At 49.4% G+C, this 27,126-nt stretch overlaps 1 protein-coding gene across 3 annotated transcripts in view; it reads left to right on the top strand.

Annotated features, from left to right (window-relative positions):
- Positions 1–11,237: 11,237 nt before the first annotated feature.
- TIAM1 (TIAM Rac1 associated GEF 1) overlaps positions 11,238–27,126 on the top strand; it is a 150,018-nt gene continuing 134,129 nt past the window's right edge. For all 3 annotated transcript variants that reach the window (XM_085077689.1, XM_085077674.1, XM_085077683.1), the window contains exon 1: positions 11,238–11,420. The gene's annotated coding sequence lies outside the window, so the exon portion shown is untranslated. The remainder of the gene's footprint in view (positions 11,421–27,126) is intronic.

Genomic DNA, 27,126 nt, shown 5'->3' with positions numbered 1-27,126 from the left:
CGGCCAATCGCGTTGCGCGCCGCGTGCGGCCCGCGGGAGGCGGGAGCGGCGGGGCCGAGCGGCGCCCTCTGGCGGCGGGAGGGGGGAGGCGCGGAACGGGGACCGGGAACGGGATGGGGAGGGATTGAGAGGCACCGGGACAGGGAGATGCTGCTCACGGCATCGCTCACGGCTCGGTGTCGTGCTGTGCCGGCGGAGCCGTGCCGTGGGGACGAGCAGCAGCGCTGTTTCCCTGCACGCCTGCTCCTCGCACGGCCTGAGCCCCTGTCGCAGTTCTGTTGCTGGGTTGGATGCTGAGCTCTCCCCCGAAACTGGAATGCGCTTGCGAGGTTGTCCCTGAGCAGCTCTGCGTTTCAAAAGAGCTGCTCTGCCCCGAGGATGTTCTGAACCTAAAAATCAGAATCACAGAGAGATTTAAAAGTACCTGGGACTTTAGGTAATCACAGAATGGCTTGCGTTGGAAGAGACCTTAAAGCTCCTCCAGTTTCACCCATTCCATGGGCAGGGACACCTTTCACTAGCCCAGGCTGATCCACGCCCCGTCCAATCGGGCCTTGGACACTTCCAGGTGTACCCCAGGTGCATCCAGGGACAGCCACAGCTTCTCTGGCAACCTGTGCCAGGGCCTCCCCCCGCCCCCACAGCCAGGAATTCCTTCCTGATATCTAATCTAAATCGACTCTATCAGTTTGAAGCAATTCCCCTCTGGACTCTCTCCAGCAGCTCCACATCCTTGTGCTGCTGGCCCTAGAGCTGGGGCAGCTCTGCAGGTTTGTCTCACCTGGGCAGGGCAGAGGGGCAAACTCCCTCCTGCTCACGGTGCTTTTAATCTCTGCCAATGACCAAGCCCAGGTGGTTTTAAGTTAGTTGTTTGGGACCTCGTTAAGGCCAGGGGAGGATGAGCAGAGATTGTGGCTGTTTCACACATCAGACTCATACAAAACACCTGAGTCATGGCTCAGGTGACATTACTGAAGCAGATTTGTTTGCTTGAGAACACAGAATCAGGTGAAGAAAGCTTGATCCACAGAAATCCATGGAGACTGTCTGAGAGACACATAGGGAGTTTAACCCTGGAAAGATGCTGGGACAGGAGGAAAGCCAGACAGCTTCCTATCTAGGAGCACCTTGGCAGTGTGAGATAAACTCCTTGGAGCTTCAGCCCTGATGTGCCTGGAGAGAAGAGACTCAGTGACTTGAGAGCAAACAGGTCTGTGCTTGTGGTACAACAGCAGCACCCTGAGCCTTGCTCCAGCAGGAGGAGAGATTCCAGTGCCCTCCAGGTGACCCATGTTTGAGTTTAAAAGGTTTGAGACACTACCATTTAAAAAAATTTACATTTTAGTTCCAGTCACCCTTGCCTTCCTTTATCACTCTCCTCACTTGCCAGGGCCCTCTCGTGCAGGGCTTTCTCTTACTTTTAGTCCAACCTCCAAATCCGCCCTGATGTATTTATCGGTTTATTCCTTCCTCCCTGGAAGCAAGTTCCAAGATCTGCCCTTTGTCGTGCCCCTACACGAATGTGGGACAAACGGATGGACCAGAGCCAGATGTGTCAGGTTTCCTCACACGTGAAGGGGAAATAATCTGAAGTAATTTCAGAGGCTGATGGTGTTAGTACTCAGTGTCAGGACACCTGCAGAGATCCCCCGGGGTGCCCCCTTGGGCAGCACTCCGCTGACAAAACTGACATGCTCAGGGACACCCCGGAGAGGTGTGGACTTCAAGGACTAACAGAAGAATTCATGTGGTTCCTGCAGAAAGAGATTGATAAACTTGCACAAGTCACAGCCTTGAGAGTGTTCTCTATGATCCTCTTCTTCCACAAGTACAATAGAAATACCAAAGTATCAGTTACTGGTGTGCTCATTCACATCAAGAAGCCTGGGAAATGTTTTTGTTTTGTTTTCTCCCACATACTTCTTTTTAACTCCTTGTTTTTCTTTTGTCTCGACAGTGGGTGAGAAAATCCAGCCCCCAGTGCAGCTGAACAGGGTGTTTGACAGCACAAAAATCATAATTTGACCCTGTGACGTGATTGTTTTGTTATTTGGAGTATCAGAGTCACAGCAGGGAGGAAAGAAGAGAAAGATCATCTTGACTGTCTCCTAACCTGCCAGTTTAAAGGCCAGCTGAAATAACTGCTGTATGATGCAGCTTAATAGCAACCTAAACCATGTGGAGAGCAGCTAATAAACTTCTCAGCAAAATGTGCCAAAGTAACACAAAATCCAAACCCTTAGGTCCTGTAAAAATTTGGCCTAGAGCAAGGATAAAGCCATCAAGGAGCAATTTCTGAGTGAGATTTTCTGTGAATTAAAAAATAAGAGGGAATTTTGAGGGTTGTGTTTCCCATGGCAGCCATACACCTCGTGCAAATATATGGTATTTCCTGCTTGTGATGATCATCCGGGAAAAATAGGGAGTTGAACTGAGACTGGAATGTCCATATCACTCTGGATTGCCTGAGCTTGTGTCCTGAGCAAGACACTGAGTGTCATTAACACTTCCTCTTGGACAATGCCACTTCCCTTCCTCCGAGGGATGCTGGCAGAGGTCATACACTGAGTTTGTGCTCGTGTGGCATTTCCAAGGTGAAATGTGCTGTGGAAATGATTATTTCACTACAAACTGGCAGCTCCCTAGTGGGAAGCCTGCTGTTGGAATGAGGGGAAGCAGTGCTGATAACCAAAGTGTCCGTGTAATTAAAGGAGTGTCAGCAGGAAAGCCTTTGCATGGAGCAGGCAAGATTAAAAACAACATTCACTTCTAACAGCTGAACCGAGCCAATCTTTGTGCTGCAAGTCCCTCACCCTCCAGTGCTCCCTGGGCTGAGCAAACCTGAAACATGAGACTCAGAGGAGAGGTTGTGTAAATGTTGGTTAAGAACTTTGTACCCAGTGTGGGGTGTGAGCTGCACCTCTCTACAACCTGCCAGGGCACTGGGGCTGCTCAGGGTCTGCCCACTGAGGGGTTTACAAATTATATTATTACTATTATTATTATTATTATTTTGACATTCGCCAAGGGCTTTAAATACTCCACACAGTACTAAAGCCTGGGCATGTTTCCCGGCAGGCTGAATGAAACTGGGAGCACAAAGCCTGGACTGCCAGGATGGATGAAAATAGGGATTCTGAGGATTCCCCTGTGTTTGCAGAAACAACAGTCTGCTGAGGGCTTTATGGGAGCTGCTGCTGTGGCACAGAGGGATGAGTGAAATCAAACTGAAACTTACCTGGAGTTCTAAATGGTTTTTAAGCTGTTAACTGGAGCATGGAGGTACCACTTCTGAACAGGCCAAAGACAGAATGTTGTCCAGAAAGTTTGTCTGGAAAATGTTGTTTCTTTTTTGTTTTCTGAATGAGAGACTCTCACAATGTTCATGCACTCAGGAATGTTATTTTGGCCACTGAAAGGCACCTAGAGGAATGCAACCAAAACACTGTGTGTCTGTGTATAAATGTGTTTATATGGAATATGTATTTTAAAATATCAACTTGGATAAAAATCAATGAAGTCCAAGAAAAGCCTGTACCTTGTACTTTATATATAATGACTGGATAAGGATTTCATTCACAGTGATGAAAAAGAAAAGCTTGGTCTTAGAGTCTATTGGCAGGTTTTTATTTGTAAAAGTCCTTCCAGTGGTAACTAAACTAAACTAAACAAAAAACTGTGAATCCCAGCCCACATGAGTGTGTGCCAGACGTAAGTTCTAGGGGGTTTCATTTGGATTTATTTTCAGACACTAACCACCCTGCACTCTCATTTTTTGCCACATGCAGAGTTCAGTGGTACAGCAGGTGTCAGGACACCCAAGGGTGAGGTGGCTTGGATTTAGCTCAGATGTGTTGAGTAATCCCCGAGATGCAAAGTACAAAACCACAGGGAAAATGCTAATTAATACGCACTTAGAAAATAAATTATACAAAAGGGTAAACTATCCTGTTTCTGCAGGAAATCAGGAAGGGCAAACAGAATATATCAGGCAGGTGTCCAGACTAACAAAGACGTGGTTTTATTTGGAGTTCTAAACACGTGGTTTCTTCTCTGGAAGCACTGGATGATCGGGGAATGGGTGAATTCCTCCAGAAGCACCAAGCTGGGTTTGTAGAGCTGTGAGTAAAACGAGGCTTCGGGGTGCTGCTTTAATACAAGCAATTAATAAGGGGGGATGCAGCTGGAAAATGCACCAGCCACGTATTTTCATACAATGTTCCAGTGCTGTGGAGTGTTTGTTCATTAATATTGATGTGACTGCTCCACATCTGTGTGGAAGTTTTTTCCGCAGTCTCCAGCCGTGCCAAAGGGCCGAAGGGCACTGCAGGAAGCAGCCTGCAGACTTTGCACCCCTGTAACCATAGGGAGCCACTGTCCCTGTGGTTCGTGTGGCCTGAACACCTTCCCAAAATGTGCTCAGAGCAGCTCTGAGAGTCTGCAAGGTCAGGGGTTGGGTGCAATGACTGCTGGGCTTGGAGGCAGGAGCAGAAGTTCCCCTCCACGCTGAGTTGTGATTTAAACCCTGCCTGTAGCTCTGCCAGGGCCAGGCTGTGTGGCAGCTCCAGAACCCTCCAGAACCACATCCAGGGAATCCCGGACTGGTGGGACAGTTCACACCTCCTGACAGTCCCTGGCTGGCAGCCACCGTGTCACAGCCTGGGAACGCTTGGCAGTGCTGTCTGTCACAGCTGGAGCACGGGGAGCTTATGGCACCCAGCTGCTGGAGAGCAGCACTGACTGCACGAGTGCTCATTCCCTAATCCAGCCTGTCGCTATGAGCCCGGCTAAGCCACACTTTGAAGAGCAGGGATTTTCTAGCCACGTTCACTCTGACATGCCATGCTTAAGGAGCAGCTCCAGGTGCAGTTATGCCGGGAGGCCTGAGAGGCTGAAGGAGCTGCTTGGCAAAGGCAGGTGGGTGCAGCTCCACTGCGGTGTGCCAGGCAGCTGTCCAGAGCCAAATCCTCCTCACTTTGGCCTCGTGGCACCTTTCCTCTCGTCCTGTCCCAGAGCCTGACCCTCACCTGGCTGCACCCTCCTGGCAGGGAGCTGTGGAGAGCCACAACATCCCCCTTAGCATGAACAATTTTGGGTATTACTTCAGAGGCTGAGCTCCAGAGGACAGTTTCTACAGAAAACAGGGGTAGGAAAGGAAAAACGTGCATAACACAAGCTATATCCAATCTGTGTTGTTTCTTACTTTTTTTCAGGGTAAGTGTGGGCTCTGGTGGGGACAAAGAACCGCTGTGTGAATGACTGCAAAGTGTGGGGGAAAGAGTTTGATGTTGTTGCAGGCAGTTCGGGGTTTATTAGCCCCGGCGAGTGTTTCAGTGAGAGCCACTGGATGGCGGTGGTGATCCAGGTTTGTTGGGCAGACTCTCCCACAGTGCTGCTCTTCTTTGGCAGCAGCAACAACAAAAAAGTAAGATACCTTTGTGAGTGAGGGGTCTGAGGAAGCAAAGGGAAGAGATTATGCAGGCTGATCGTCTCCACAAAAATAAATGCCCTTTTCCATCTAGGCTTTTAAATTTTGTGCCTTGTGCCTGTGTGACAACATAAACTGTGGAAAGGAAAAAACTCTCCTTCTCTGTCCCACAGGGACTGTGGAGGATAGCTCATAGTTTTGTGGAAGGGAGAATTTGTCTTGCAAGGGTTGGAAACAACTAGTGTGGCAAAAGACCCAAAAGCTTTCACATGGGTAGAAATGATTGCTCTAATTCCTCTGGGTACACAGAGCAGAACTTTATATGGCATCTTGCACAGACTGTGATAAAAACAAGGGGCATAAGGACTGGCTTGTGGGGGGAAAGCCCCATCCACGAACATGAAACCACTCTGTCTGGGGAAAAAGGATTTAAAAGTGAATGGGACAGAAATACTTGGTGAGTTTTCTAACTTTGCAATGATAGAACCATAGCATAGCCTACATCAAAAAGCTCAGAGGTGTAGAATCCAAGCAGAAAACTTAAGGAAGCGAGAATTCCCAAAAGTCAAAGGGTGGTTTAATGCTGTTCCATGTGCTTGTGGCACCACAGGTAGCAGGAGTACAAATGGCCCAGGTTTGCACTGCTGGTTTAATTTGTTATGTGGAGGCAAGGCAGTGACCCCATTGCTCACAGGCCCTGCAGAAGCAATGCTGCTGAGTGTGGCTCAAAAACACGGATATATTGAAGGGCAGCTCATTGACCTGCTTTCCACCCCTGCCTCCTGCTCCCCCCTGCAGTTCCTGCCTTCCTTTCCTACTCCACATTGACACACACGTGGGAGAAGATGCTCTCTAACAACTCTGACCTCTGGTTTTGCTCTCCACACTGCTGTCTCTGAGGCTCTGGGATGCTGGGAATGCTTCCCAGTGCTTCCCTCCACTGGGCAAGGAAGGCGTTGGGCAGACCATGCTCTAACCCACTGTTAGATAAAAAGTCTCTTTTCTGTGGCTGTAATATTTTAAATTAATTATTCCGAGGAGAACACAGGCACAGTAATCTTCCTACAAGGAGCAGGTAATCAGGGAAACATGAATATTTGAGGAAGAAAAGCTCTGGACCAATGATTTAGCCCAGAGGAGTACTCTCTCCTGGGCCTTTCACAAGCAGCTGTGTGCCTCTGTGTGTCCCATGGGCATAGAATCATGGAATTGTTTAGGTTGGAAAAGTCCCTTGAGATCATTAAGTCCAACTGTTATCCCGTGGGTAAACTATTTAATGTCCTTGTTGGTGACAAGGACAGTGGGACAGATGCACCCTCAGCACGTTTGCTGATGACACCAAGCTCTGTGGTGGAGTCACACACCAGATAAGGGCTGGGGCATCCAGAGGGACCTGGATGGGCTGGACAGGTGGGACTGGGAGAACCTCGTGATGTTCAATAAAGTCAAATGCAGGTCCTGCACCTGGGTAGGGGCAACCCCAAGGACAAAAACAGGCTGGGCAGAGAATGGATTTCCTGCTGCCAGAGGGCAGGGATAGGTGGGATATTGGGAAGGAATTATTCCCTGTGAGGGTGGGGAGGGGCTGGCACAGGTTGCCCAGAGAAGCTGTGGCTGCCCCTGGATCCCTGGAAGTGTCCAAGGCCAGGCTGGATGGGGTGTGGAGCAATCTGGGGTAGTGGAAGGTGTCCCTGCCCATGGCAGGCGGTAGAACAGGATCAGCTTTAAGGTCCCTTCCCACCAAAAGCATTCTGGGATTCTCTGAAATTAGCACTGACAGTGAAAGCAAGACTTTAATAGAATAAGCTGACAACAAACAGGATTGCAAGCCAAGGCTCTTGCCTGCCTCATGTGTGTCCTATGAGATGAGCAACAATACCCCTGGGAAAGCTCCGGCTCTGCCATTATCCAGAGAACTCTGATTTCACAGACCACTTCACCCACAGCGGCAGTGAACACTGATAACAGCATTTTTCAAAAGAGAGGCTGAGGTGGACAATAATTCATCAAATCCATTCCCCTCTTTTACATAATCCTAGAGGCACGAGGATGTGATCCCACTATTAGCATCACTACAGCCTGACAGAAACAGCAGCTGAAAAACACCTGGGAAGGCACCATTAGGATTTTTGAAGCATGCAAAGGCCTGGGAGAGCTTCTCCAAGGGACTATAAGGGCTAATGGATATTTTGCACTTTAGGGAAGCAGATTGTCCTCACTAAAATTCATACTAAGCAGGAACACTTATTTTCTGTGCATGGAGTTGGCAACCAACCTGAGTTACTCTTACATAAAAGCCAGAAAGAAACCTTCATTATTACACTGTTGTGCCTGTTTTCAAAGAAAAAAAAGGAGGCAACAACTTCTGGGCTGTGGTAAACATCTTCTTTAAGCTACAGGAAAATCTGTCAGGAAAATAAGTGTTTCACCAGTACAGAACAAGTCCTAATTCAGACCAGTATGGATGGCCTGGTTTGGGCTGGTAACAGTCTACCACTATTTTTTGAAAAGAACAGTTTCCCCAGTTTTGTTTTTTTAACTCCTTTTTCCACCTTTCCACTTTAAATGTGCCCTGTGATTCTGTGGTTCCTGTCTCTCAGGTACAGGCATGCACTGCTCCAGTGCAGGAGCATTCTTGTGTGTGGAGGAGAAATATCACAACATGCATTGCAAAGAGAAAAAAGCTTTATTTACAAAATTTAACAAGCAAATGTCTGCAGTAGAGACAGAACTTTGCTTCTGAGCTTTGCTCCTCCTTACACAGTCTTCCATGAGGAATGCTGTGCCGTGTTTCCAATCACGGAATTGCTTTGCAGTTCAGTTTTACTCTGTTCAGAATTGTTTCTTTCAGAATTGTTCCACATTGTTTCTTTCTGACTGAGCTTCTCCTATCAGAAACAACTCTCTTTTTTGCAGCTCAATCATTCATAAACTCAGGATCTTCCTAGGAAGGTGTTTTACTCCTGCTACACTCCCAGAAAACAAGGTTTGCTGATGTGGGGCAATCAATGTTTAGCAAGAGGAATTTTCAGCACAGGCCCATATTCTGCTTCCTTTGAAAACATTTTGGAGGAAACCAAACTTTTTTATGCACGCAATCACTGGGAGACAAAAATAACAGCTCCCAAATTAGCAGTGAGTAGGTGGAGGGGGACAACCAGCACACGGCTTGGCACAACAGTCTGCGTATGCAAATGAAGAGATGGGACTTGACGTGCAGAGTAACTGGAACTGTCAGATGACTAATGAATTTCACCCATTATACGCTGAGGCCCCGGAAAAGCAGCAAATGAGGTGGGATTAGTTAAAAATATGCCCATATTAGCTGGCTGGCATGAGCTGCAGGTGTGTTGGGCTGCGGATCCCTGTCTGCAGGCGCCGGACTGTGGGAGCTGAGTCCGGATTGTATGGGGCTGGAGTGGGAAAGGGGAGCAGCACTGGGGGACACACATGGCTCCAGGGAGGCCTGACAGCCCCTTGCAGTGCCTCAAGGGGCTCCAGGAGAGATGGAGTGGGATTTGGGACAAGGATGGAGGGACAGGACACAGGGAATGGCTTCCCACTGCTAGGGGGCAGGGATGGATGGGATATTGGGAAGGAATTGTTCCCTGGGAGGGTGGGGAGGCCCTGGCACACCTGAAATCAAAGTCAGGAAAGGGCCTGCGTTTAATCTTGCTGATTAAATGCTCTGCCCAAAGTGCTTGGTGTGGTAATGCCATTTAAAACCTGCCATTAATTAGTCGATGGCTTGATGAAGAAAACTGACATTTAATATTTGGATTTGATTTGCAAGCAACATGTGATTAATGATATCTGAGATTTTGTGTTTGATTTTTAAAGGTAGAACAAATACACAGTATTAGAAAATAAATATTCTTTATTAGATACACATTGGGCTGGTTTGGATTTCCCCACCCTGGCTTTGAAAGAGGCTGGGGAGGTGCTCCCAGTTTTTTGTGTTGAAAAACACTGTCAGTTCAGACACAGCTCATGTTTATTTATTAGAACATTATAAAATGTGCTTCTCCAGGCTGGAGTTGAGTCATGGCTCAACAAAGCCCAAGTGCTTGCAGTGCCTGGGTGCTCTCTCTGTGTCCAGTTGAGGGGAGGCTGTGCATGGTGCAAACAAAGGCATTCATGTTCACTGGCTACAAGTTACACAGTTCTCTTATTAATTAGTGTTCTGTCATGGCTTGGTTAATGATTCTCTCACTTCTCCTGCTCATTCCCGTGCTCATTCTCTTCTTTTGGATTGGTGGGGTTTGGAGCTGGTGGTCACGATCTGCCCTCATGGAATTCCCTTTTCCCCACTCGGAGCTCCTTCAGCACAGTTGCTGAGTTGCTTTTATTAGTTTCTTCCTTATCTTGGGGGATTCTGCCAAATGTCCTTGTGGCCTGTAAATCATGCATTCCTTGTGTCTGCTGTCAGAGGCACATCCTTCTTCCCGAGCTTTGTTCACCTCCCCTAGGTCTGACCTCATGGAAACATGTCCAGCCCTAAATCTTAGCAAGTAATTTGTTTTTCTAACACCTGGACATCCTGTAGCTTGTTGGTTGCTCTGTGTTTCTTGGGTTAAATCTCCTTTCACCTCCATTAGGCTTGAAAGTATACAAAGATCAAACATCAGAGCACATAATTTCTGAAGGGATTTTTTGCATATTCCACATTTTGGGACAGAGGCAGAGATGGGGAAAGCTCAGCACAATTCCTGGGGGTTTTGAGGGGATTGGGAGTCAGGAAGGAGAGGGTGCCTAAGGCAATTCCCCATTGCATTGTCAGACACAATAGAGCCTTTTAATTTTAGTTAATGTTTTTAATTAACTTTTAAATTAATTGTTTTAATTTATCATAACCAATATGCATATTAATTATCGTGTGTTATTCTTAGATTAATCTTAGCTAGTGTTTAGCAAAGTTGTCATAAGCTATTTTGTGGGAACACAGCTTGGGAAAATTACCAGAACTTTAACTTATGATAAACGAACTCTAATGTGCTTGAGTGAACAAAGCCTGGGAGAGGAGGATGGATGGGTGAGGTTGGACATCTGGAACACCGAATTTATGGACAAGGACATTTTGCAGAAAGCAGAAGATAAAGAAGAGACTAAAAAAGGCTCAGTAGATGTGTCTGTGGGAAGTCCCTGCTGGAGGAAACAGATACTAAAAAGACTAAAAATATCGACTAATTAGCATGAACAGTGAGAAATCAATAACCAGTAGGATAGCATACTAATTAATGAAAGAGAGCTATGTAATTTTGAAATGCCATTATTTGATGAAACGTATGAACAGGTGAAAAAGTTCTGCATCCGTGTCTGTGTAGAGGCTGGAATTTCGTCAGCCTCACACACCCTGACCAAGAAGAAAGTAATGCCTGATTCGCTGACACTAAAAAGACAGAGGTCTTAGAGGGTTTTATTCATCCCGAGGGTTTCGGAGGATTTGGTAACAGCGTGAGGAGACAGCGGTGCCGTGAGGGGCCGTGAGGGGCGCGTGACGCCTCGCAGCCCCGCGCGCCCGCCGCGCGCACCGCGCCGCTATTGGCCGAGCCCCGGCGCGCGCCGCGCTCCCGCGCTCCCCGCATTGGCCGGCGAGGCGGCCCCGCCCCTCCCGCGCGCGGCCGCGCGCGCCCATTGTCACGCACGGGGCTCCCCGACTCCAAAGGCCCCGCCGCCCGCCGCCGCCGCCGCCCATTGGCCGTTCGGGCTTTGATCGACGTGCGGCGCGGCCAACGGGCGTTGCCCCCCGGGGCGGACGGAGGGCTCAAGATGGCAGCGGCGCCTATCGGCGGCGGCGCGCGCTGAGCCGCGGGCGCCCGGCGGGCACCGGGAGCGGCTCCCGGGGCGGGCGGCGACCCCCGGCCAGCGACCGGCCCGCGGCCACCCACCGGCCATCTCCCCGCACCGCCCGCCCGCCGCACATCGCCGAGCACCGACCGTCCGTCCGCCACCGCCTGCCGCCCGCCGTGCTGGCGACCCCGGCGCCGTGCAGGTGAGTGCGCGTCCGGTCGCGTCCCCGCATCCGCGCACGCCGGAGCGCTCTGCGCCGGGGCATCGCGGGCATCTCCATCGCCGCTCCGCTCCGCTCCGCAGGGCGGGCAGGGCGCGGGGGGCGTGCGGCGGGTCCCGAGCCGGCCCTGCCGCAGCCTGCGGGAGCGCCGGGGCTGCGCTGGGAATGTCACCGCCGAGACCCGTGCTGCCCGCTGCCGGTGCGTGCCCCGCCGGGCATGCCGCTGGGGACACGGGCGGGTGAGCGGCGTGAGGCTGGAGGGGTGCCCGCCCTGGCGGCGGGGTCACCGGGGTTAGGGCTCCCGAGGGATGCTCGCAGCCCGGGGATGCATGGGAAGCGCTGCCCTGGCGGGAGCTGCGGGCTCCCGAAGGATGCTCGCAGCCCCGGGATCCACGGGAAGCGCTGGCACGAACGCGGTCCTAATGGAATTGCCGGAACGAGTGTGTGTATGTCCAGTGCTTCCACGTTGGATTGGGAAGCGCTGGGAGAAACTGACGTGTGGTTCCTCAGCAATGGTCCTTCGTTCCCACTTTCTGCGGGGCATCCAGAGGACTGGGCTAGCGGAGACTGACCACGGTTAGAGAGTAGGTAGCACTCGGGACTTGTTAATCATTTTGAAATTCTCATTTATTCTCATTCTTTATTTACTGGAATAAATTAGGAGAGGCTGAGATCTACGGAGTGATTAGTTGGTTGCCTGTGATTAGAGCATCTTTCCCCCTTCCTGTATTATTAAAATGCTCCTGTCGTTTTCAATGACACTTCAGTGCTGTAATGTAAATTACTGAGCAAGGACAGACGAGACCTCCTTCACCTCTGCTGTAAGGGTCCAGTCCCACAGAAAGCAACTTCTGCCACCCCTCCTGGCTCAGCAGCTCCTGGAGCTTGTCTGCTGCATCCTCGTTCCTGTCCCTGTGCAATCCCTGGCTGCCCTTCCCCTGGAAAACCGTCTTGGGTGGGCAGAGTGTTGCTGTTGGATTGCGTGGAACTGCTGTCCTTGCTGCTTCCCGGGGAGTCCCATGGATGGGACAGTCCAGTGGGATTCTGAAGGTGTGAGTGACCTTGGCAAGCGTGGTTCTCTCTCAGCTTTCGCCTTCTTTGCCCTTCTACACTGATTTGGGGACCAATACGTGCCCAGGTCCTGGGAAGTGTCTTGGAACGGGATTGTCGCCCTGTGGTATTTATTGGCTGTGCTACAGTTGCACCTTCATCCTGCTTGGGGGAAAACAGGATTGAGGAGTGGGTGGGGGATGAATGGGGCTGTTTCTTCCCTTCCAGACCCTGGAATGGTGGAGGTGGAAAAGGAATGTGACATACTTGGCTTACCTCAGCTTTGGTTGCAGGCAGATCACTTCTGCTTTGGCTTGGGAGCACTTGCTGCCCCAGAATCATGATTCCCATGGAGGAAAAAGCCATTTTCTTCTCCAACAGCAGAGCAACTAGAAAATGCGTGTTGTTACAGGGATTCTCTCCAAAATGGTTTATTCTGCAGCCTTTCTGTTGTTGTTGTTACTCTTGCGTTAATGACCCAGTTATGCTTTCCGGGATTTTAAAGGCTATATTCTGGAGTCCTTAAAGAAATGTTTGTCGTCTTTCATGATAACTGACTTTGGGATCTGGCTCTGCATAATCTCAGGTGATGCTGACTGGAATTTGCCTTGAGAGAGACAAGATAAACTGCTGTTTGAAACGGCCTTCTTGCTGTCTCTGCTTGCTCCTGACTGAAGCAGAATCCAATGACTTCTGCCCAATGTCTGTCCAGGGATTCACCTGGTCTTGCTTGGAAGAGGAAAGGCAGTGGTGGGGGTTTTTTTGCCCATCAGATGTGGTAGTGCTGTGTAGTCTTTCAGTGGCCAGGGGCATTGGAAAAACCTTGTGCTGCCTGGTTTGAGGGGATCGGTGTGTGTAACAGGGAGAAAACCACGTTTGTGAGTACCAGAGCTCTGCTTTCGAGGCGAAGTTCTCGTGCTGTAGTGAGGAGCAGGGTATAAATAGCAGTGCTGGGTTTTAGCCACTGAATTCAAAGTTATGGTTTCCACAGCAACCAGCACTCAGGCCGTCGTTTGTGTATGGAATATTTCCCCCTGTTTTTAAAAAGCCCATGTGTCTGGCATCTGGTGTGGTGCTGCGTCCAGTCCTCCTCCGTGAACACCCCTCGCTCATTCCTCCTACTCGGTGTTTGAGCATCCCCCTCCCGCTTTCCTTCTCCCAATGGCTGTTGTTGCTCTGTTCCCAGCTTCCCACTGCCTGCTCCTGGGCCACGAGTGTGTGACCAGATCCCGGCCTGGCCACCGTGTCCCTTTGTCTTCCAAGCCCTCCTTTCGGTAGCGCTGTTTGCTTCCAGCTGTGCCTGGGGTGTGATAGGCACAGCCCCGCTCTGAATCCATGGCATCTCCCTCTGTTCCCCTCTCTCCCTTACCTGGGGGGTTGTTATTCCAGTGGTACATCCCCCTGACTGTCCAGTCGTCTTCCCTCCAGCTCAAAGGAAATCAGAGCTGTGCGCTGCTGTGGAGGACCATGGGATGTGCCCTTCCTATAGGGAGATCAGGATGCAATGCTTGCTTTAATAAATGTTTGTCATACAAATGTGCAGTGTTGCTAAAGTGGTTTCGTTTGTAGCCAGGGGGCTGATGTATCTGCATGGTTGTGTCCAAGTTACAGTTTCCAGAGCAACTGGAGCAGCTTTGTGTCTTGGAAGACTGTTAACTAAAGCATGAAACGTTGTATCAAATTTTCCTTTCCTAAATTCTGTAATTTCAGCTACTGTTAAAAATGCAGCTGTGCTTATCTGGGAACGCGTTTAAAAGCCTTGAATGACCAAGCAGATCTTCTTCAGATACGTAGCTCTGCCATGAGAACAGGAATGGGAAATGTCAGCCCCCAAAGTAATTACACTTAGAGTTACAGCAAAGGGCACTTTGATAAAAAAAACCCCAAACAACCCACAAAAAAGAATGACATGTGCCCTGTTGAGTGGGGGCAGTTTTGGACACCACAATATAGGAAAGACCTAAAGGTGTTGGAGAGTGTGCAAAGGAGAGATATGAGGATGGTGAAGGGTCTGGAGGGGCTATCCAAGGAGTGGCTGAGGGCATTTGAAATGTTCAGCTGGAGAGGAGGAGACTCAGGGGTTGGTGTTTCACTGGGGTCTGCAGCTTTGATCTCTGCTCTCTGTGACAGGGACAGGACCCAGGGAACAGCTGTAGTTGTGTCTAGGGATGGTTAGGTTGGAGATCAGGGAAAGGTTGTTCCCCCAGAGGGTGCTGGGCACTGCCCAGGCTCCCCAGGGAATGGGCACAGCCTGATGCTGCCAGAGCTCCAGGAGTGTTTGGACAGCACTGCCAGGGATGTACAGGGTGGGATTGTTGGGGTGTCTGTGCAGGATAGGAGCTGGGCTGGATGATCCTTGTGGGATCCTTCCAGCTCAGGGGATTCTGTGGCTCTGAGATCCCATCTCTAACCAGAACTAATGACTAAAGTACAATCTGGCAAAACAGTGTAAAAAGGCTGATGTCAGCTGAAAACAAACATCAAATGAAGGCTTCCCAAGGCTGGAAATAAGAAGGAAGGGGGCTCAGGATCCCCTGTACCTGAGGGCAGTTGGGCAGGCCGTAGTTGCCAAAGGCTGGTCTGTTATTATTACTTTTTGCTTCCCTTCTCTTTCCTTTGGCTGCTGCTCTTTGCGAAACCGTTTCGCTCTTGCAGAGCCTCACAGACGCTTCTCGAAGCAGTAATTTCAAGGACCTTGGGCATCATAACAAGTCACTTTCCCATTGTAACTCAATTAGAGCCCATGTTACTTTCAAAGTAGTGGGTGCCACTTCCTTGTTGGTTTCTCCTTGTTCAGTGAAGTGTTTTGTCAGTAAGAAACATAACATTCCCTTAGAAATGGACCTGCTGGGTCCTTGTATTGGTTTGAGCAATGATGCTGTTAAGTGCTTTGTAAGGTACTTGGGGAAACTCAGCCACGAGACTTTTAAGTGTTGGCTTGTGTAAAAAGGAATTACAAAGAGAGTGTCTCTGGATCTTCCTGTCTATTTTTATTAGTAGCCTTCTAGCTCTATGTTTTCCTCTTTACATATTTATCGTGTATATAATGTCCCATTGATGCTGCTGCCTACAACAGCCCTGTCAGCATCCTTTGGGCTTTGCTTAATAAAATGGAGGAACGATTCTTCTCCTACGAGATGTTTTTTAAAATGAAACTTAAACCCAAACCTTGTGATCTTTGGTGTGCTGCCCAGATTAGAGAAACAAAATGATTGAAACAGCAGCTGGCAGTGGCTTGAAGTGAGCTGAAATACCTTGAACTTCTCCCTGAGTCCCTTTAAGGAAAGGTGGAGATTTTTATTTCTCTGTGCTCAGCCCAGACTCTGTGATATGGCACAGACCTGGAAGGGATTTTAGTTTGGGTCTTTTTCCCATGAGAGCAAGGCTGCAGTGGCTGGAGTGGGATCCACCATGGATCTTCCAGCTGGGAGGCCTCCTTGGCTGTGGCAGGTGAGAGAGAAGAGGGGAAGGCTCAAGTCAGAGAGGAGAGGTTATTCTCTATGTGCAGGTGATGAGGAGGGGTAGGCTGGTCCAGAGCGCTGGATGTAGCACTCGCTTGGGGCAGAATAGTTCCTGAAATGCTGTGTTTTCCTCCAGACACTGGTTTGGGAAAAAAACACCCCAGTTTTAAAGTTCTGCCCTTTCCAACTAGGGAAAGTACTAGGGAAACTTTGGACTAGGGCTTTGTGCTTGCTGAAAACAATAATTTCACCTCACAGTTGGGAAGGCTTTCTCCTGGTAGCAGCAAATCTCTGTGTTTTGAGATTTGCAGCCCAGGCTGCAGTAATGAACACTTGGGACACCTCTGGCCACAGTTACCTTGTGCGTGAGAGATTCTGTGCTGCATCACAGTATTTGGCATGTCTTTGTGTCTGCTTTTCCCCTTCATATGCTCTGTGCCTAAGATTAGTACAGTTTTCCACCTCATGGATAAATAATTTAAACACCTGGACTGATTAAATGTGTGCATCTCAGCTCAGAACAGTCGTGACTTCTTTTTCTTTAATTTTTTTATTCCAACACTACCTTTCCTGAAGAATATTTAAAGCAACTGAAAATAGCTTCATCACAGAAACATCAAGCAATAACTTGAGGATTGTTGCTCTCGTGGCAGGGATTCTCACAGTGTACATTTGCCTCCCTATTAGCAACATCTCATTGAACGCTCAAGGGTTTATTGACAACTCGTTTGCTTTGCCTAATTGTGTGCCTTGCTGCAGGGCAGGACTGCCCTTCCCTTGGCACTGCTGGTGTGAGGGGTTGAGGAGCCAGGAGCCAAGTCCCTGCTCTCCCAATCCTGCTGCTGTGGGCTCTTCCCAAACCAGGGTCCTAAAGAAAGAAATCGTTTTCCCTGATGTGTGACCCGTCTCATCCTGCCTCAGTCAGTGCAGACTGGCTGACAAAAGCACTCTCAGATGACTGGAGTTTCCTCTCCCTTTGTTGTCAAAAAGTGCTCTTAGGAACTACCTTTATAGAGCAGCTGAATGTCTCTGGGCTCCAGTTAAACCACAGCTGGAAAACATCTCTCATCTCTCACTCAAAACATCTTATATCTAGAGATTTAAAACCTCATGCCAGAAAGCTGTGATGGAATTTTTTGCCCACGATTTTTCCTGCTACACCAGCGCTACTCTGCAAGAACATGAATATCCTGGCTGCCTGTATCTTGTCTGTCTCATTTGCAGGAGGAAGTGTGCAGAAAGCCAGTGCCATTAGGAAAGTTTCGCTTGGCATTTCGGTTTTTTGATTCCCCACCTCCATTTTTAAAAATATTTCTATTTAATTTTTATGTTTTACAGTAACCTGGTGGATTTATCATGTCGTCAGCCCTCCCTCTATCGTTCCACCCTTTCTTAGAAGCAGTGCTCAGCTAGATACCCAGCTCTCAGCAAGCCAGGGCAGTTCCTGCTTGGATCCAGCTCCTGCTTGTCTGTGGGACCCATCCATTGCTGTGGCAGCAGGCAGGTTTTGTTGTTTCAAATTATCCCATACCCCCAGCCCATTGCACTTCACCTCTTCTAAGGCAAATCTCAGCCTGTCTTTCCCCCTTGGCATGGCTTGGGGAGAAATGGCCTCTCCAGCCCTTCCTCTCTGTCCCTGCCCTCTTCTCTGTGCTGGGATTGTCCCTGGGAATTGCTGCCCTCAGTCACTAGCATGGCCTTGGACAAAAAGCTTCTCCCTCCGTGTTCCAGCACGGCTCTGTTTGGCTGCAGCAGCCCCTCAGCTCGGTTTGCTTATGGAAAGCATGTCTCAAACCTTGAGAGTCCTGCTTCCTGACCACCCAGCTAGTTCCTGGGGAGTTTCTGTGCTGTTTGGAGCTTTGATGAAAGCCTGAATTCATGCCCTACCTGCATTTCTGCATTCCTACCTGCAGGACTTGCAGGAGGCCTCCATCTGTAGCTTGTTCCTGCACCATGACCCTTTGCTGAAGTCTGGGCAGGTGTGACTCAGTTGCAGAGGCACTTTTAAAACTGTTCTCCACTCACTGTGATCTGCAGAGGCACAGGAAGGAAGAAAATCCTGCAGGGAGATCTGACTGCAGTTAACTTTTCCAGTTAATCTCATGTTTTGGTACCATCAGGCTTTCAAGAGATGGCAGTAGGTTGTGATCCAGAGGGTTTGGTGTCTGTGATCTGGGAGATGAGGAGCTGTCAGTGATGGCTGTGAACTGAAGCACAACAAGTTCCACCTCAACAGGAGGAAGAACTTCAGTCCATGGAGGAGGCAGAGCCCTGGCTTGGCTGCCCAGGGAGGGTGTGGAGTCTCCCTCTCTGGAGACATCCCAAACCTACCTGGAGAGTTCTGTGTCACCTGCTCCATGGCAGGGGGGTTGGACTGTGTGATTCCAGAGATCCCAACCATCCCAGGATTCTGTGAACATAAATCCTGGCTTGTTTCTAGTAAAACACGTTTCCTGCCTTGGCCATCACTCTGTCCTGGGAAAGTCACACTGATACCTTGGCAGAGCTGGCAATGAAGTCAGTAGCTTTGGGATTCCTCCCATGACTCATAAAACTTTGATTTGTTCTGTGGATTCTCACAACAGGATGGCCTCGTGCTGCCCCTTTGCTTGGGGCTGGTTGTGAGGAAGGAGACTGGAGCTGACAGAATTACCTGCCAGCATAATGAAATGCATAGCTAAGTGAATATAAAAACACCAGACAAGTGAATTGCTTTTGTACAAATCGCCTTTTGTCTTCGCTTTTTTATTGAGGCTTGTTGAAGTGCGAAGATCCCTCTGTGAAAATAAGGCGAGCAATTAGTATTAATTGATTTGGGTTTTAATACGGGTTGGGATGAGCTTGCTGAGGATCAGCGTGGCAATGTGTGCAATTCCAGGAGAAATTGATTGTGTTTTGTCTCTTCCGTGTGTCGCTTTCCCTTAAACTGCTAATGAAATTCCATCGCTAATGAACAGGATGTTCCATTAAATGTGCATTCAACTCCTAACCGTTAACAAGTGTCTTTTTAGGATCCTTTTTCCTTGCTAGCCCGCTCCTTTGCTGGGTATACAGCATTGGATTTTGCTCCTGTTTTTTTTAAAGATGTGAGTGGAGATAGCAAGAGTCCATTCCTATATTCCTCTTTGGAGAGTGTTTTGCGTGGCCTGGCTGGGGTTTTTGTGTGTTTTGCCTTTGGTAGCAATTACTGCTGCTTGCATTTGTGGCTTCCAGTGCAGAACAAAGCTGGTTTGTGTGCCTGGCCAGTAGTAATTGTTGACAGTTGATAATGTTGGAGACCTCTCATTGTGGCTGGGACCTGAATTGTACCAACTTCTGCTGAACCCAAATTACAGGGGTTTAATTTTAGCTTCAGGGCTCCCATGCTGGAATATTTTCTTTCCTCTGGTAATAAAGCAAAGAAAAAGTCAGTGTTCGAGGTCTTTCCTAAATCTGCCAAGAGAGACACAGAACTGAAGTGTCACAAAAACTGCCAGAATTTCTATTCTTACCCTTGTCTGCTCTCAGACGTTGCTGGTAACACTGAGTTATTGTGTCCCACGGGGTGTTTAAACTCATTCCCTGCCTGTTCAAATCTGTTCTATATATGTTGGGTGGAATATACTGAGTAAGAGGGAGCTGCTGAGGGTTCTGCATATCCAGTGACTGAAGCAGCTTGTGGACCATGAACCATTTAAACCCCAGTCCAAGGAGCTGGATGGGAGGGTGGGACCCCCAATATGGGGAGCTTCTGGGCCTCAGCTGAGGATCCTCCTTTTTTTGGAGCTCAGAGTGTAGTAACTGGTGTTACCTGGGCGTTTCCCCTTTTCTCGGTGAAATTTTTGGGTAGGATGGTTTGAAAAGGAATGTATCATTTAAGGAGGTTCAGGTTGGACATCAGCAGGAATTCCTTCACAGACAGGGTGGTCAGACTTTGGAATGGACTGCCCAGGGAGGTTTGGAGTCCCCTTCCCTGGAGGTGTCCAAGGAATGCCTGGATGTGGCACTCAGTGCTCTGGTGACAAGGTGGGGATTGGGCACAGCTTGGACTCCATGGGCTCGGAGGTGTTTTCCAACCTGGATGATTCTGTGGTTTACAAATGTCTGAGTATGGTGTTTGCCCAGAAGTGATTAGGAGATTAAGTAATGAATTAATTGTAATTATTGTGCTGGAACTCTCCTGATGTGCCTGTGTCCTCTCTGAAAGGGTTGTGTGAGAGAGGCTGAGTGCTTTGTTTCACTTTGGGCAATTATTTGTTGGCAATTCTCGTTTTCGTCCTTGTTTCCCAAGTTAAAGCTGTTTAGCTTTCAACTTGGAATTGGTGTGAAATTCCTACTTCCCTTCTACATGTGGAAATTGTTTGTTGGCAGCATGTGATTTCAGGGGAATGCTCTGTTTTGCATCACAGGAATGCTTCAGAAGGCTGTGAGACTGAAAGGACAGTTTTCCTTTGGCCACTTGTGTGTGTTTGGAGGTACCTGCTGGGATTTGGGGTGAACCCAAACTGGGTGAACAAGGCATCTCTTTGTGCAGCTTCCTCTTCCTGTGAAGGCATCCTCACGTCACACTGATTTTTCTTCCACTATGAAATACGTCTGTATTTCTGTATTCATATCTATGAAGGTACTAAGTAGTGCCAGACCCACGTGTCCTAGGCATGAGGATAGACCAGGGCAGGTGCTACTGTTATTTCTCCAAAATGTTCTCCCAGCTTCCAGTAGCATGCACTGGGGGGGATTTTGCAGCCTGTTTGTATTTAGCATCTTTATTTCTGACAGTCTGCACCAGTTTTTGTGAGGACTACATGTGTTTCTCTCTGGGTAATATGAACTTGAAAATTGGCAGTGTTGTCATCATATCTGTCAGGCGTGTGTTGTGTGAGGCTTGTGATGGCTCAAGAAGAGGCTTGGATGGGGTTGACCAGCAGCCAGCAGTTCAGCTGATGCCCAAATCCATGCTGTGGGTGGGGTGGGTTTGGTTTGTTTGTCTTTATATTTATTTATTTTATGTGTGTGTGTGTGTCTGCCTCAGGTGAAGGGTGAATTAATTGCAGTGTTAAAAGCTCTGGCACGGCTGCCCCAGCCGTTCACAGCTCTCTGCAGACAGTCCTGGAGCATGTGATGGGGAATGCTTAGGGCTCACTAATTGCATTACTCACTGCAGCTTGCCCAGGCCATCTGTGGGGCACTCGGGCTGCCTCTGAGGCTGTGGGCATCGCTCACTCCAGCGAATCCAGAAGGGTTTGGGTGGGAAGGGAGCTTAAGGATCACCCAGTGCCACCCCCTGCCATGGGCAGGGACACCTTCCACTATCCCAGGTTGCTCCAAGCCCTGTCCAGCCTGGCCTTGGACACTGCCAGGGATCCAGAGGCAGCCACAGCTTCTCTGGGCACCCTGTGCCAGGGCCTCAGCATCCTCACAGGGAACAATTCCTTCCCACTATCCCATTTATCCCTGCCCCCGGCAGTGGGAAGCCATTCCCTGTGTCCTGTCCCTCCATCCCTTGTCCCCAGTCCCTCTCCAGCTCTCCTGGAGCCCCTTTAGGCACTGGCAGGAGCTCTGAGCTCTCTGTGGAGCTTCTCTTCTCCAGTGAACACCCCCAGCTCTCCCAGCCTGGCTCCAGCCCTGGAGCAGCTCCATGGCTCCTCTGGACTCTGCAGCAGCTCCATGTCCTTGTGCTGTTGTTCCCCAGGGCTGGGGCAGCTCTGCAGGTGGGCAGAGGGGCAGAATCCCCCATCTCCTGCTGCCCATGCTGGGAGATCAGCCCAGGGCACAGGGGGTTTCATGGCCAGGGCACATCCAGATTCTCATCTCCCGAGTCTTTCTCCCCAGGGCTCTCAGCCGTTGCCCTCCCAGCCTGTGTCTGTCCTTGGCACTGCCCAACCCAGGGGCAGGACCTGCATTTGACTTTATTGAACATCACAAGGTTCTCCCAGTCCCACCTGTCCAGCCCATCCAGGTCCCTCTGGATGCCCCAGCCCTTCCTCTGGTGTGTGACTCCACCACAGAGCTCGGTGTCATCAGCAAACGTGCTGAGGGTGCATCCATCCCACTGTCCTTGTCACCAACAAGGACATTAAATGGTTCTTCTATAAAAATGTTAAGAAGTTTCCCCAAAGCTCTCAGAAACAAAGCTGGGCTCTGTTTTTAAGACAGCAGACCTTGTTAAAACAAAACCTGTGAGTGTGGGCACCCTTGAATCAAACCAGGGAGGAAAATGTACCTGTTTAGTGCTTGGATGCAGCTGTGAAGTCAAATGCTTGACTTAATTGGTGGATCCCACATGCCATCCCTTTTCCTTACCTTTTATCCCCTTTAAGATACAGAATCTGCACTGATGTCCTCCCACTCTGGCCTTGTCCAGGGGTTTGAGAGGGAGGGGAACAGTGAGGAGGCACCTGGAGGGGGGAGTGGAAGGAGTGCTTGTAGGTTTGGCCAGCAGAGAGTAGGTCTGCTTTGTATTTTTTAACTAAGTGTGCCAAAAGACACTCCCCCATCCTTTCTCTTCCTGGAAAAGGCGGAAAAACATCCCTCAGAAGGGACCCCCTGAGGTCTGATAGATAAGCTGTCTGCATTTTTGTGGCAGGGAGTCATCTCCTTCCCTCAGCCCCTGCCCCAGGTAGGCTTTATCTGTCCCTCATCTGACCCCCAGGGCTCTCTGGATTTTACTGACTGTTTCAGAGAGCTAAACTGTTGGTCCAGTCCCACGGAGCTCCTGGAGGGCTTCTGGGGGGTGGCTGCTGGGGGGCTTCTCCTGTGTCCCCTGGTTCTGTGCAGGGCAGGTGTGCCAGGAGAAGCACAGAGAGCTGCTGGAAGGAACAGCAGGTGTCCTTCCTCCTGCTGGACACTGGAACTCTGCCCCGGTGAGTTTGCATGCCCTCTCACTGCCTTGGATTGTTCCACCCCAATGGAGCATGTTGCCAGTTTGGTTTTTTGTCAGAGCTTTCCCCATTGCCTCCTTTTGCCCTGCAGTGGGAGCAGGAGAGGCAGCAGCAAAGGCTGCTGAACACTGTGCTTGAAACCAGACTCTCAGTTTGGTGTAGCTGGGGGAGCAAACCCGAAATTATTCTGCAGAGAAACCAAATTTTCTTCTGCAGAGAAATTATGCTTCAGGTTGCTTCTTGTGCTGGAAGTGTGGAAGACATCCTTGAGCTTGGCTCTTGCGTGACCTGTTTGCTTCATACCAGGAGGGGGGACAAAAAAAAAGGGTTATGGATGGACAAGAAAGAGGAAAGAGTGTTTTTCCAGAAGGATTGGAGCTCTGGCATGCTGTAAGGGTTGGCAGCAGTGGGAGCAGAGTTTTGCTGAGAGCCCTTAGGATCCCCGCCAGCTGAAATCCTGTGGAGGAGGTAGGGGCACCCTGATGGGAATCATTCCATGGGGAACTGGGAATGGCAGGACATGAAATGCCGTGGGAGATCTGCCTGCTGCAGATGCTCCAGGTCTCTGGAATCAGTGAACAACTGAGTCTCATCCACAGGGAGGTAATTTATTCCCTCTTTGGATAGGCAGGAGAGGGAAGAGCTCATGCGTGGTGGGAGTGAGCCTCAGGATAATGTGAGCAGCTTGGGCTGGGGATCTTCTCTCAGATCATCCCAAATCCTTGTTGACAGAAGGAATGTGTGGATTTCTTGCCTCGTGGCTCATCTGCTCCAGTGCAGGCAGACAGGGACTTGTTTATCCCGTTGGGCCACCAATAATCTTTCAGGTGCTGGAAAATCTCCTGTTTCTGTGCCCCTCTTGAGGGGAATGCTCATTTGAAGGGGTTTGTCAGCACCTACTGCTGGGTGGGGATCTTGGGAAGACATCTGTGTTCCTTGACCCTGTTTGTGCAGAGCCTGCAAGGATGGTACCTGCTGAGGGGAAACCTGGGTTAGAATGAGGGGAGAACAGTGGCAATGATGAGAGTTCAACTTCATGTCAGTGATGGACAGCAGTCTCTTTTTAGGCTATCCTAAAAGGAATATAACCCTTCTCCCAAGCAGAAGCTGGAAATTGCTATATTTTTTTGTACTTTTGAAAGTATACTGGCACTGCCCAGGCTCCCCAGGGAATGGGCACAGCCTGATGCTGCCAGAACTCCAGGAGTGTTTGGACAGCACTGCCAGGGATGCACAGGGTGGCATTGTTGGGGTGTCTGTGCAGGGCAGGAGCTGGGCTGGATGATCTTTGTTGGGCCCTTCCAGCTCAGGATATTCTATGGTGATTATGAAAATACAGAGGCTCTTGGAGAGTCGAGGAATTAAGTGTCTTAACTCAGCTTGGGCTGGCAATTCTGGATTTCTCATTGGGGTTAAAAAGAGCAAGTTGTCCCAAGGGAATGATTCTGTGTCAAATTAAAAAAAACCAAAACCCAAACAAGCAAATCAAACTAAAACCTAATCCCCCTCCTTTTCTTAAGAAAAATTAATTTTTAGTATGTCTGTGTACTTAATCACATCTTTAAAAAACGTGGGGACACGGAGCTGTTCATGCCATCAAAGTGTCTGATGCAAATGTACAATATTCTCTCTGCACTTCCTTCCTTCCTTCCTTCCTTCCTTCCCCAGCACTTTAATGCTAGAAGTGGTGGGATGAACTGTTTGTGAAACACTTTATCTCCGTGAGAGAAAGTGTCTGAGCCTGTTTGTACTTCAGGGACTGCACCTCCTTCTTTTATCCCTGTGAAAGACCAGCTTTTCTTCTTTTGTGTGCAGGATGCTTTGGGCTTTCCTTTTGTTCTGTAGCATTGCAGAACGGGAAGATGCCAGAAATATGGGAAAGGAGAGGCAATTCTGTGTGTGTTGTTTTCTGCTTCCCTGCAGAAGGTGCATGTGCCCTTCCTTCCCAATCCTTAGGTACCTGTTGAAGAGAAATGGTGGCCTTTTTCTTCTCTTTCACCAAGTGCAGACAGCCAAATGCTGCTGGAATGGCTCTTTTCTGAGGCATTAAAGGTTTCTGTCTTTCTGAGGGAATTAAGAAGTGCTGGGGTCTGATCTGTCTCCAGATCACATGGAACATATTTCCTGCATGTGCCATTGCATGTTTCAGGATCAGGATGATGACTGTTGCTGGTTTGACTTGGTGGCAGATTGAGATGGAAGGTTGGGATGAGTCTTTAGGGCCTCAGAGGGACAGGCTGTTCCTAATGCAAGCCTCAAGCTGAGGTCACTCTGGTGCCATAAAACACCTCCTGGCTTGGCCTGAGTGTGTAGAACAGCTGATATCGATGGAGTTCCTCTGGCTTGCCAGCAAGACTTAATCTAGCCTTAAATCTTGTCTTTCCAGTTGGGTATGGCAGTGTCACTTCTCAGTGGATGCTTTCCTTTAAAATTATCTCTGTAAGCTCAGTGGAAGAAGATAATTTCTACCCTTGTAAGCTTTTGAAAGAGATTCAATCGATTTGTCATTTGCTAACCTGTGCCAATGTTTTCTCTGTTGGAAATACTGTTTCTCCTAGCTGAGATTAAAATTTCTCATTCTCATTTAACTTCAGAAGGTTCAAAAACTCAGGGCCTGAAAGTGTGCCAAAGAGTTGTTTTGTATAACTCCCTTTTTATAAAATAAGATACAACTTGTAGAAATAGTATTTAAGGGAATTTAAACATTGATAATGATCTCTCCATCCATATAGCAGTGATGTCAAAGTGATTGTCAGACCCTGGGTTTCTCCTTTCAGATCTGTTGAAGGTTAGTTCTGCTGTTTGGGTCTGTTTTCATCTCCCTTTCTCGTTATCAGTCCTGCTGCCACTTACTCTGCCCTCTTTGTACTTGGGTTGCCATACCTGTTCCTACTCCAGAGGCCTAAAGCAAACATGCTGCTATTTTTGTTCAAGTAGTGTATTTAGTTGGTGGTTTTTCTTTTTTTATTTTGAGGTGAATATAAGCCAGCATACCCTTCAGTATTTATTTGTGTTCAAGTGGTGTCCAGCCTGTGACCCGCAGGCCCGGCGTGCTTCAGCATTTCATGTACAATAGCGTCTGCCTCATAAAGAAAACACTGATAAAGAAAATAAACCCAAGTGTAACCAGGAGGCTGTGAGTATCACAGGATGCTCTGCCCCGTGGTTCAGCTGCAGTGACCCTGCCAGGGGCTGCGAGCTCCATGTCACACTGGATAATGGGAATAAAGGGAATAAGGAGTCAGCTGCTTGCACTGGTGCTTTTGTTATCTGCCGCAGTGAGCTAGACTTCTCTTGGTCCCTGGCATGTGGCTGCTGCTCCAGGTGTGACATTCAGTGTCAGGCAGGGCACAGGGGCCTCAGGGCAGCCTGTGATGTGGGCTTGCACAGCCCCGGGGCTGGCTAGGGGGACCGGTGTGTCCCTGTGCCTGTGGTCTCCATGGGACCCCTGCTATAAAATGAAATGGGTTTGGGTTTTTTTCCCTTTTAAAATTGCTGCTGGTGATCCCTTGAGTTCTGGAAAGCTGGTCCTCGAAAGAGACTACTGAGCTTTCTTAAAATAGCTAATTAAGTATGTATTTAAGCTTGTCTGCGTTAGAAACTAGCCAGCCTAGCTGTAATAGGATTGTTCTGGCTCGTTTTAATTGTGCTGATCTGACTTGTGTGGATGTCTCAGTGCAGGGTAACGTTTGACTGCTCTTGGAAACCTGCAGTCAGACCAACCCCTTCCCAGAATCACAGAATCCAGGGTGGGTCAGGCTGGAAAGGACCACTGTGGGTCACCTGGTGCCACCTCTCTGCTCCAGCAGGGCCATCCCAGAGCACAGGGCACAGCATTGTGTCCATGTGGCTCTGGAATATCCCAGTGAGGAGACTCCACACCCTCTGTAGGCAGCCTGTTCAGTGCTTGGTCACTGCACAGGAAAGAAGTTCTTCCTCATGTTCAGCTGGAGCTCCCTGGGCTCATTCCCTGCCTTTCCTCTGGTGCCATTGCTGAGCAGAGCCTGGCCCTGCTGTGACCTCCCTGCACCCAGGGACACCCAGGGACACCCAGGGACACCCAGGGCTGAGGCTCCTCTCAGCTGTGCTCCTCTGGAGGCTGAGCAGCCCCAGCTCCCTCAGCCTTTCCTGGGCACCGAGATGCTCCAGGCCCTTCCTCATCTCCACAGCCTCTGCTGGATCTGCTGCAGGAGCTCCCTGTCTGGTCTGAGGACAGGGCTGCACACAGAGCTGCACACAGCAGCATCTCCTGATGTGCCTCCCAGGACTGAGCAGAGGGGAGGATCACTCCCTGACCTGCTGGGAATGCTCTTCCCA

Source organism: Lichenostomus cassidix, chromosome 1 (assembly GCF_008360975.1).
Source record: "Lichenostomus cassidix isolate B80296 chromosome 1, HeHo_3.0, whole genome shotgun sequence".
NCBI classification, from domain to species: Eukaryota; Metazoa; Chordata; class Aves; order Passeriformes; family Meliphagidae; genus Lichenostomus; species Lichenostomus cassidix.
Note: the sequence above shows the minus strand (reverse complement) of the source record. Positions and strands in the feature narration are given on the sequence as shown.